Here is a 12,358-nt window from a genome sequence, read left to right as displayed (position 1 = left end):
GATATTGGGCCTGTTCTAATAATGTGGGTGCTGAGAGTGTCAATAGCTTATAGTTTCTTAACAGCGTCAGGCATGAAGTAGCCCTCGGATTAGCAAATAATTTCAAGAATTTAATGGAGGTGACCGGAACTTGCACTATGTGTTGGACAATGGCCCATCCTCTTTTTCTGAACTTCTTTGTGAGTCTTTGTTGGTCCTGAATGGGTACTTTTAATGAATCTTTTCGAAGGGGGATTTAGCAATGCAATATCATACCTATGCTCCTGGGGAAAGTCAGATGCATTTAAAATCTTGCCTGCAAAAACTGTGTGTGATGGCAGGGCTGTTGAGGTACGTCACCAGCGTCTGGGTAGAGATGGATTGTGCCCCTTCTGAGGTGAAAGCAAACTGTGATGGAGAGGCTGTTGCAATGGGCACTGAACAGAACATTATTAGCCAAATCCACAAGAGCAAAATATCTACCAGTTGCTGATTGAACAGAGTCAGCGATTTCAATAATATTGGATAGTGAGCCTTAACGGGAGTGACCATGGCATTAGGGTTGTGGTAATCCACTGCCAGGCACCTTTATTCTTTCCACGTTTAAAAGTAGGCCAAATTGAGTTGTTGAATGGAGAAACAGCAGGCATAATCACCCCATTCTCTAAATATATTCCCTTTAATGGGTTTGACCTTTGAAGGCCCTGTTTTCATTTACGTTGGGACGTACTAACAATTTTAACTGGGGGAAGGTCCATGGAGTCCCATTGTGACAAGCCAATTTGTTAGTGTCAAGGATTTAATTTAATTTTAGGTTTGTTACTCACTGGATCAGAGTGTCCATGACCACTGTGAGATATACTGGGGGGGGGGTGTGGGCAATGATCTTGTGAAATTTAGGCAAGTCAGTAGTTCTGATAATTAAGGTGAGGCCTACTTGTTTGTTCTCTCTTTTGTGTTCAATAACTTCCTCAAGATTATAGGGGGGTACCTTGTTTAAATTTAGTGAGATCCCCAGTATAATATGAGCTCCAGTATGGATTAAGGCCATGAAGATTTGCCAATTGGTGTATTTCAGCAGACATTAAAGTTAATTCAGAACCTATGCAGTAGAGGGGCAAAGCCAATCCACACCCCTTTATATCTTTTTTTATGTATTAATTCTTTCAGTAAATTTTGGATTTTCAATTACATCGAATTGTGTTTAAGTTTTTTTGTTTCCTCCCCCTGTTTCCAGGTTTCTTTCTTTTCTTGCTTCCTCACTCTGGTTCTCTCTCTCTATTTCTTCTTCCTCCCTTCCTTCCTCCCTCCCTCTCCCATGCCCCCTCTCTTTTCTAGGGTTACTAGAATTACTTATGAGAGAGGAATTCTTGCTACCCTGCTCATATCTATAAATTTGTTCCTCCAGAAGGCCTCAAATCAGTATCATCAGGGTTTAAGGCCTCTCCCACAGAAATAGTTGAATTAACTCCTTAGTTGTGCTACAAGGGTGCCCTATGTGTCTTCCCCTATAACCCTGAAGAAGAGGATCTTTTCTTGGTAACAGAGGCATAGGCAGCAGCAGCAGAAAAGCATTTTGTAGGGTTCTCATACACTATCTGCCTTTAAGAGTGTGGCCTCAGTACGCTACAGAGTGACTGCTTTTCCTCCCAATGAGTGATCACCTGATAGGACCATATATTGCACAGGTTGTAGTCTTTCCCCTGAGCACTTCATAGAATGGGGGCCAACACCTGCTTAAGACACACACCAATCTTCACAGGGTAACAGTCATTCCCTTGAGCTTGGCGTCGGTCATTGTTTATGGAGGAGTCAAGAAACACAATTCAATATGAGACACACAGATAGGTCCGGGCCGAGGCACATGACACTTTAAGGAGGGCTCCAATCCCATAACTGTCTCCAAATGACAATGATTGAAACTTCTGACATAGATCAGTTAAGTCTATAACAGAGGCCTTGGTAGAACTCAATAAATGTAGCACAAAGCAGTACAGCTCAAGTGCAAGCTTGACAGCAGGTAGCAACACAGCTCAAAGAGCTCACTAGGCAGAAAGCAGCGGCTCAAAGTGCATATTGCCATGCTGCAAGCTAAAACAAGAAAAGAAAGATCTCAGTGGTAGCAGTCATCATCCAGACATCCTGCTCACAAAACCAATTATTGTGAACACCCTCACTCAAAATGTGGTTCCACTATTGAGACTGATGACTCCACACACACACACCAACATGGTATGAAAATGATATTATTCACATAATAAAGCTTTCTGGAAAGAGTAGGGCAGGCCTCCCATGCTGGTCCGCATATGGCTTGAAAGAGACTGGAGTGGGTTTATTACGGTGCTTAGGGGTTGGGCCAGGCCAAGGATTCCTGCACATGGTTTGAAGTTCCCACTAGTCACGAACAGGGCGGGGATCACCCAGGCTTTCTTATTAGCTGGGGAAGGAAGAGGGGTGGGGATTAGAAGCTGTCAACTGTCAAGCATCATTCCAGTAAGAGTGCTTTAACATTCAAAAAATTCAATCACATAATACGCAAATTTACAGAATAAAAAGAGAGGAGTCAAATGGTCACCTCTCCCTCCAAATAGACAGGAAATATTATACTTAATAGTGAATGATCAAAACTTTCCATTGAGATCAGAAAGAAAAGAAAAACCATATCACCACAATTATTCAACATTATACTGGAGCTTTAGCCAGTGCAAGTCAAGACAAAGAAATAAATATCTTTTTTTTTTTTCACACACACATATTGTATTTTATTTTTACAAGAGATAAATAAACTGACACCAAGCATTGTAAATGGATGACCACAACAAAAGCAACAATGATTGCAATTACCAAACACGAAACACAATCATACTATGTCATAATATTGACATTCAGTCCAGTAATCCTCCACTGTAACAGCTCCTTTACTTTGCAGTGAAAATTGATTTGTATATTTTTTGCCTCTGAGTCCTTGTGGGATTTTTTTAAAAATTCAAACAGAAAGTCACAAAAATTATAAACATCCTCATCAGTTCACTCAGTCCCATGTAATTAATTTTTTTTCATCTTGATCTTTTGTTAGCACTTTTATGAATTCATCAGTTTTCCATTAGAGTTCTGAAAATGCTTATTCATTCAGTTCAGCAGAATAGTCAGTTACCAGAAACTTGTACTTGTCAGAGTCTTTTCCACGAATTCCTTGAAGATGAAACCCTTTTATAGGAACATTTTTGCAAAAGCATCAGAGTACACCCAGAACTGTCTGTAAATGACAAAAGACTTAAAAATGACCACGGTTAAAGATTTGATGAAAGTTCATAATAATGCAATTGACAAGGAAATTTAGTTATTTCTGAGACATACATTTTAAAGTAATAACTAAAATTATGACATAACACTATACCATAACATATAAGATTTTTAGAAATTTCATGTAATGTCTGAAACATTTATATTAACATATTTCCATACAAATAACCTAAAGAAAGTTTAGTATTAGTTGTTTTTTTGTTGTTTGTTTGTTTTTTTATACTGCAGGTTCTTATTAGTCATCAATTTTATACACATCAGTGTATACATGTCAATCCCAATCGCCCAATTCAGCACACCGCCATCCCCACTTCACCATGGTTTTCCCCCCTTGGTGTCCATACGTTTGTTCTCTACATCTGTGTCTCAACTTCTGCCCTGCAAACCGGTTCACCTGTACCATTTTCCTAGGTTCCACATGCATGGGTTAATATATGATATTTTTCTCTTTCCGACTTACTTCACTCTGTATGACAGTCTCTAGATCCATCCACGTCTCAACAAATGACTCAATTTTGTTCCTTTTTAGGGCTAAGTAATATTCCATTGTATATATGTACCACATCTTCTTTATCCATTCATCTGTCAATGGACATTTAGGTTGCTTCTATGACCTGGCTATTGTAAATAGTGCTGCAATGAACATTGGGGTGCATGTGTCTTTTTGAATTATGGTTTTCTCTGGGTATATGCCCAGTAGTGGGATTGCTGGATCATATGGTAATTCTATTTTTAGCTTTTTAAGGAACCTCCATACTGTTCTCCATAGTGGCTGTATCAATTTACTTTCCCACCAACAGTGCAAGAGGGTTCCCTTTTCTCCATACCCTCTCCAGCATTTGTTGTTTGTAGATTTTCTGAAGGAAATACATATCTTAAGGATTAGAAAGAAAGAAAGCAAACCACAGTTACTCACATATGACATGATTATGTATGTAGAAAATCAAGAGAGTCTCCTAACTATTAGAAGTAATAAGTGAATTTATTAAGGTCACTGGAAAATAAATATAAAAATTAATTGTATTTCTATATATCTACAAGAAACAATTAGAAAATGAAATTTAAAAGATACCATTTTCAGTAGCATCAAAAATATCTGATATCAAAAAAAAAATCTGATATCTAGGAATAAACGTAGTCAAAGATACGCAATACTTGTACACAGAAAACTACAAAAGTTTATTGAAAATGACTAAAGAAACTTAATAAACAGGTATGTATATACTATCTTCATGGATTGGAAAACTTAATAATGTAAATATATCAATTTCCTCCAATTGAACTATGGATTCAAAGCAATTTCAATCAAATTTCATTTGGTATTTTATGAAAATTTATAAACCTATTCTAAAATTTGTATGGAAAAGAAAAAGATCTAAAATAATCAAAACAATCCTGAAAAAGAAGAACAAAATTCTTATAGTTCTAGATACTGAGAATTATTAGAAAGATATAGTAATTAAGAGATTGCGATATTGAGGAAATGACTGAAAAATGGACCAATGGAACTATATACAGAAACTGGAAACAAACCACACGTAGACTCACTAGATTTACAACAATGGGGCCCTTGAAGTGCAATAGGGAAAGGATGGCTTTGCACAATAAATGATGCAAGATCAGTTAACTCTCCATATGGGAAAAAATGTATCGAGTCCTAATTCAAAACATTCACAAATATCAGTTTCAGCTGTATTATAGTTCTATATGTGAAAGGTAAAATAATGTATTTAGAAGAAAATAGAATATATCATTATGACCTGAGGATAGGCAAAATATCTTAAACACCATAAAAAACTGCTTCCCTTAAAAAAGAAACTTCTGCCCATAAGACACAAAGAGAACAAAACAGCAAGCCACAACCCAGGAAAATACATACTACAATACTACATGATCCATCCATGGTTGAATCCATGGATGCAGAACTGCAAATGCAGAGGGCCAACTGTAAAGTTACACACAAATTTTCAACTGCGTGGGGGCCTGGTACCCCTAACCCCTGCATTGTTCAAGGATCAGCTGTATTGTAAGAGTCTAAACTGCTGTGGTTTTGTCAGAACCTAATCAACCTAGGGGAAGAGAATACCTGACTCCAGCCTCCTCTAGCCATCCTGTCCCACCTAAGGGGTGAAAAAAACCCCTGAGAAGCACATGTGGAGTTCACAGCCCAGGGACACAAGCTCAAAAAAACCAGGACCTAATCATGGGACTATAGAATGTTTTCTTCCTCCCACACCTTACCACCACATCACTAAAGGCCTATTTAAATAGCACAGTTTCTTTCACCCAGTACATCATGGCTGGCTTTCAACAAAAATTTACAAGGCATACTAAAAGGCAAAAAAAAAGAAAAAGAAAAAAAAAAAAGAAGTTTGGAGAGACACAACAAGCAAGCACAAGAACCAGACTCAGGTATGGCAGGAATGTTGGAATTATCAGACCAGGAATTTAAAATAACTATGACTAATATGCTAAAGGCACTAATGGGAAAAAAGACAGTATGCAAGAACAGATGGATAATGTTAGCAGAGAGATAGAAATTCTAAGAAAGAATAAAAATAAACACTAGAGATCAAAAACCCTATAACAGAAGTGATGAATGCCTTTGATAGTCTCATTAGATGGGGCATGGCTGAAGAAAGATTATCTGAACTTGAGTATATGTCAATAGAAACTTCCAAAATTGAAAAGCAAAGAGAAAAAAAAAAAAAAAACCAGAACAGAATATCCAAGAACTGCGGAATAACTACAAAAGGTATAACCCACATGCAGTGGGAATACCAGAAGAAGGAGAAAAAAAGACAGAAACAGAAATAATATTGGAGGCATTAATGACTGAAAAATTCTCCAAATTATTGTCAGACACCAAACTACAGATCCAAGTTCAGATAACACCAAGCAGGATAAGTGACAAAACAGAACCACAAAAAACAAACAAACAAAAAGACACCTAGGCATATTCAAACAGCAAAAAAATCAAAGATAAAAAAGAAAAAAATTTTGAAAAAATGTTTGAGGAAAAAACAGCTTACCTACAGAGGATACCTTTGGTTTCTCCTCAGAAACCATGCAAGCAGGATGAGAGTGGAATGAAATATTTAAAATGTTGAAAGGAAATCAAAACACCAACCTAGAATTCTGTACTCTGCAAAACTATCATTCAAAAGTGAAAGAGAAATAAAGACTTTCTCAGATAAACGAAAATTGGGGAAATTTCTTGCCAGTAGTTTTGACTTGCAAGAAATGTTAAAAGAAATTCTTCATAAAGAAAGAAAATGATATGGGTCAGAAATTCAAATATACATAAAGTAAGGAAGAGAATTAGAGAAAGAATAAGTAAAGGTAAAGCAAGAGTTTTCATTTTTCTTATTCTGAGTTGATCTAACAGATAATACCTGTTCAAAATAAAAACAGCAACAATATATTCAATGTTTATAGCTTATGTGCAAATGAGATGAATGACAACACAAGGAAAGAATTTGGAATGCTTGGTTAATATAAGGAACTTGCACTACTCATGAAGTAGTACAGTTGTTATTTAAAAGCAGACTGGGATTAGTTATAAATGTATATCGCAAACTCTAGGGCAACCAGTAAAAGAATTTTTAAAAGATGTATAATTAATATGTTAAGAAAAAAGAGAAAATGGAATCATATAAAATGCTCAATTAAAACTACCAAAGGTAGAAAAAAAGTGGAAAACAAAAATCAGAACAAAGAACAAGGGCAATGACTAGAAAACTGTAACAATAATGGTATTGATTGAACTACATTGATGATCACTTTACACAACAATGATCTAAGTACACCAATTAAAAGACAGATTAACAGAATGGATCAAAACAAAAGACCCAGCTATAGGTTGTCTACAAGAAACCCACTTATATAAAGACATATATAGGTTAAAAGTAAAGTGATGGAGAAAAATATACCATGTTAACACTAACTGAAATAAAGTTGGAGTAGCTGTATTAATTTCAGAAAGAGTAGACTTCAGAGGAAGGAAAATTATCAGGGATAAAGAGGGGCATTACCTAATGATAAAGGGATCAATTCTCCAAGAAGATATAGCAATCTTTAACTTGTACATACCTATAACAGAGTACCAAAATACATCACACAAAAAGTGATAGAATGGTACAGAGAAATAGATGGCTACTATTATAATTGGAAACTTCAACCCTTCTCTGTTAGTGACAGGCAAATCTAGCAGACAGAAACTCAATAAGGACATAGTTGAACTCAACAGCACCATGAATTAACTGGATATAATTGACATCTATAGAATACTTCATCCAAAAATAGCAGAATACACATTCTTCTCAAGCTTACATGGAACACTCATCAGGGTAGAAAGAATGAAATTGTACAATCTATGTTCCCAGACCAAAACCAGAAATAAATCAGAAATGAATAACAGAAAGATAGCCAAAAAAATCTTTTAAAAATGAGGAGACTAAACAACAAACTTCTAAATAACACATGGGTCAAAGAAGAAATCTCAGGAGAAATTTTAAAATATTTTGAACTAAATGAAAATTAAAGTATAACAACTAAATTTTGTAGGATGTAGCAAAAACAATGTTTAGAAAGAAATTTATAGCACTGAATGCATATATTAGAAAAGAAGAAAAGTCTAAAATCAATAATCCAAGTGTTCACCTTTGGAAACTAGAAAAAGAAGAACAAAATAAATCCAAAGTAAGTAGAAGAAAAGAAATAATAAACAGAAATCAATGAAGTTAAAAAAACAAATTAATAGAAAAAATTAATGAAACCCAAAACTTGTTCTTTGAAATGATCAATAAGATCAACAAGCCTCTAGCCTAGTTAACTAAGAAAAAAAAAAGAGAAAAAACACAAATTACTAATATCAAAACCAAGGAGTGGACATCACTATAGATCCCATGAACATTAAAGAAATAACAAAGGAATACTATGAACAACTCTGTGTCCACAAAGTTGATAACCTGAACGAAATGGACCAATTTCTTGAAAGATGCAATCTGCCAAAATTCACACAAGAAGAAACAGACAATCTCAATAAGGCTATATCTATCTAAAAATTGAATCAAAAATTAATAACCTTCTAAAACAAAAAGCATCAGACTCAGATGGTTTCTGAGTCTGATGAAACTCAGAAAGTTTTTCACTGGTGAAAAACTTAAGGAAGAAATTGTACCAATTCTATACAATTTTTTCTGGAAGATAGAATCAGAGAAAATATTTTCTCATTCTACAAGGCCAGCATTGCCTTAATACCAAAATCAAAGACATTACAGGAAAAGAAAACTATAGACCAATATCTCTCATGAACTTAGATGCAAAAATTCTCAATAAAATATCAGCAAATCAAATCTGACAATGTATAAAAAGAATTATATATCGTGATCAAGTAGGATTTATTCCAGGTATATGAAGCTGGTTCAGCATCCAGAAATCAATTAATATAATCCATCACATCAACAGACTATAGAAGAAAAATCACAAGATTATATCAATAGATGCAGAAAAAGTATTTGACAGAATCCAACACCATTCATGATAAAAACTCTCAGCAAGCTAGGAATAGAGGGGAACTTCCTCAACCTGACAAAAAAATCTACAAACAACCTACAGCTAACATCATATTCAGTGGTGAGAAAATAGAAGTTTTCCCACTAAGATCAGGAACAGGGCAAAGATGTTCCCTCTCACCACTCCATTTCAGCATTGTACTGGAATTCCCAGTTAATGCATTAAGACAGGAAAAGGAAATAAAAGTGTACAGATTCGGAAGAAAGAATGAGACTATCTGTTCACAGATGACTTGATTGTTTATGTAGAAAATCCAAAAGAATTGATAAAAAATACTCCTAGAACTAATAAGCAATTACAGCAAGGTTTTAGGATACACAGTTAATATATAAAAGCTGATTGCTTTGCTTATACCAGCAATGAACAAGTGGAATTTGAAATTAAAAACCCAACACTATTTACATTAGTATCCCCCAAAATGAAATATAATACGTAGGTATAAATCTAACTAAATATGTAGAAGATCTATATGAGGAAAACACTAAAACTCTCATGAACAAAATCAAAGAACTAAATAAATAAAGGGCTATTCCATGTTCATGGATAGAAGGACTCAATATTGTCAAGATGTCAGTTCTTCCCAACTTAATCTTTAGATTCAATGCAATCCCAATCAAAATTATAGCAAGTTATTTGGTGGATATCAACAAACTCTTTCTAAAGTTTATATGGAGGCAAACGAACCAGAATAACCAACACAATATTGAAGGACAACAAAGTTGGAGGATTGACACTACACAGTCTCAAGACTTACTATGTTAAGATAATCAAGACAGTATGGTACTGTTGAAAGAATAGACAAATAGGTCAATGGAACAGAATAGAAAACCTAGAAGTAGACCCACACAACAATAGCCAACTGGTCTTTGACAAAGGAACAAAGGCAATACAATGGAGAAAATATAATCTTTTAAAATAAATGGTGCTAGCACAACAGGACATCCACATACAATAAATTAATATAAACACAGACATTACACCCTTCCCAAAAATTAGCTCAAAATGCATCATAGTCCTACATGTAAAATGCAAAACCGTAAAACTCCTAGAAGATAACATAGGAGAAAATCTAGATGACCTTAGGTCTGGTAATGACTTGGATACAACACCAAGGGCATGAATAATGAAAGACATAAGTAATAAATTGGACTTCATTAAAATTAAAAACTTCTGCTTTGCAAAAGACACTCAAAAAATGGTAAGTCAAGCCACAAACTGGGAGAAAATATTCACAAAAGACATATCCAATAAAAAGACTGTTATCTGAAATATAAGGAGCTCTTAAAGCTCAACAATAAGAAAACTAACAACCTAATTAGAAAATAGGCTAAAGATCTTAACAGATACTTCACCAAAGAAGATATACAGAATGCAAATAAGTGTATGAAAAAAATGCCCACATCATATTTCATTAGGGCAATGCAAGTTAAAACAATGAGACACCACTACACACTTACTAGAATGGTGAAAATCCAAAACTCTGATAACAACAAATGCTGACAAGGATGTAGAACAACAATAACTCTCATTCATTGCTGGTGGGAGTGCAAAATGATACAGCAATGTAGGAGACAGTTTGGACGTTTCTTATAAAACTAAGCATACTCTTATCATACACCCCAGCAATTGTACTCATTAGTATTTGTTCAAATGAGTTGAAATTCATGTCCACACAAAAACCTGTACACGAGTTTCATTAGGTCCCATTTGTTTATTTTTGTTTTTATTTCCATTACTCTAGGAGGTGGATCAAAAAAGATCTTGCTGTGATTTATGTCAAAGAGTGTTCTTCCTATGTTTTCCTCTAAGAGGTTTATAGTGTCCAGTCTTACATTTAGGTCTCTAATCCATTTTGAGTTTATTTTTGTGTATGGTGTTAGGGAGCATTCTAATTTCATTCTTTTACATGTAGCGGTCCAGTTTTCCCAGCACCACTTATTGAAGAGACTGTCTTTTCTCCATTGTATATCCTTGCCTCCTTTGTCATAGGTTAGTTGACCATAGGTGTGTGGGTCTATCTCTGGGCTTTCTATCCTGTTCCATTGATCTATATTTCTGTTTTTGTGCCAGTACCATGTTGTCTTGATTACTGTAGCTTTATAGTATAGTCTGAAGTCAGGGAGTCTGATCCCTCCAGCTCCATTTTTTTCCCTCAAGACTGCTTTGGCTATTCGGGGTCTTTTGTGTCTCCATACAAATTTTAAGATTTTTTGTTCTAGTTCTGTAAAAAATGCCATTGGTAATTTGATAGGTATTGCATTGAATCTGTAGATTGCTTTGGGTAGTATAGTCATTTTCACAATATTGATTCTTCCAATCCAAGAACATGGTATATCTCTCCATCTATTTATGTCATCTTTAATTTCTTTCATCAGTGTCTTATAGTTTTCTGCATACAGGTCTTTTGTCTCCCTAGGTAGGTTTATTCCTAGGTATTTTATTCTTTTTGTTGCAATGGTAATGGGAGTGTTTCCTTAATTTCTCTTTCAGATTTTTCATCATTAGTGTATAGGAATGCAAGAGATTTCTGTACATTAATTTTGTATCCTGTAACTTTACCAAATTCATTGATTAGCTCTAGTAGTTTTCTGGTGGCATCTTTAGGATTCTCTATATATAGTGTCATGTCATCTGCAAACAGTGACAGTTTTACTTCTTCTTTTCCAATTTGTATTCCTTTTATTTCTTTTTCTTCTCTGATTGCTGTGGCTAGGATTTCCAAAACTATGTTGAATAATAGTGGCGAGAGTGGACATCCTTGTCTTGTTCCTGATCTTAGAGGAAATGCTTTCAGTTTTTCACCACTGAGAATGATGTTTGCTGTGGGTTTGTCATATGTGGCCTTTATTACGTTGAGGTAGGTTCCCTCTTTGCCCACTTTCTGGAGAGCTTTTTTATCATAAATGGGTGTTGAATTTTGTCAAAAGCTTTTTCTGCATCTATTGAGATGATCACATGGTTTTTATTCTTCAAATTGTTAATATGGTGTATCACATTGATTGCTTTGCATATAATGAAAAATCCTTGCATCCCTGAGATAAACCCCACTTGATCATGGTGTATGATCCTTTTAATGTGTTGTTGGATTCTGTTTGCTAGTATTTTGTGGAGGATTTTTGCATATATATTCATCAGTGATATTGGTCTGTAATTTTCTTTTTTTGTAGTATCTTTGTCTGGTTTTGGTATCAGGGTGATGGTGGCCTCATAGAACGAGTTTGGGAGTGTTCCTTCCTCTGCAATTTTTTGGAAGAGTTTGAGAAGAATGGGTGTTAGCTCTTCTCTAAATGTTTGATAGAATTCACCTGTGAAGCCATCTGATCCTGGACTTTTGTTTGTTGGAAGATTTTTAATCACAGTTTCAATTTCATTACTTGTGATTGGTCTGCTCATATTTTCTGTTTCTTCCTGGTTCAGTCTTGGAAGGCTATACCTTTCTAAGAATTTGTCCATTTCTTCCAGGTTGTCCATTTTATTGGCATAGAGTTGCTTGTAGTAG

The sequence above is a fragment of the Balaenoptera borealis genome (assembly GCF_965194805.1).
Source record: "Balaenoptera borealis genome assembly, chromosome: 13".
Lineage (NCBI taxonomy): Eukaryota > Metazoa > Chordata > Mammalia > Artiodactyla > Balaenopteridae > Balaenoptera > Balaenoptera borealis.
The sequence above is the reverse complement of the archived record's forward strand: the minus strand, read 5'-3'. Positions refer to the sequence as shown.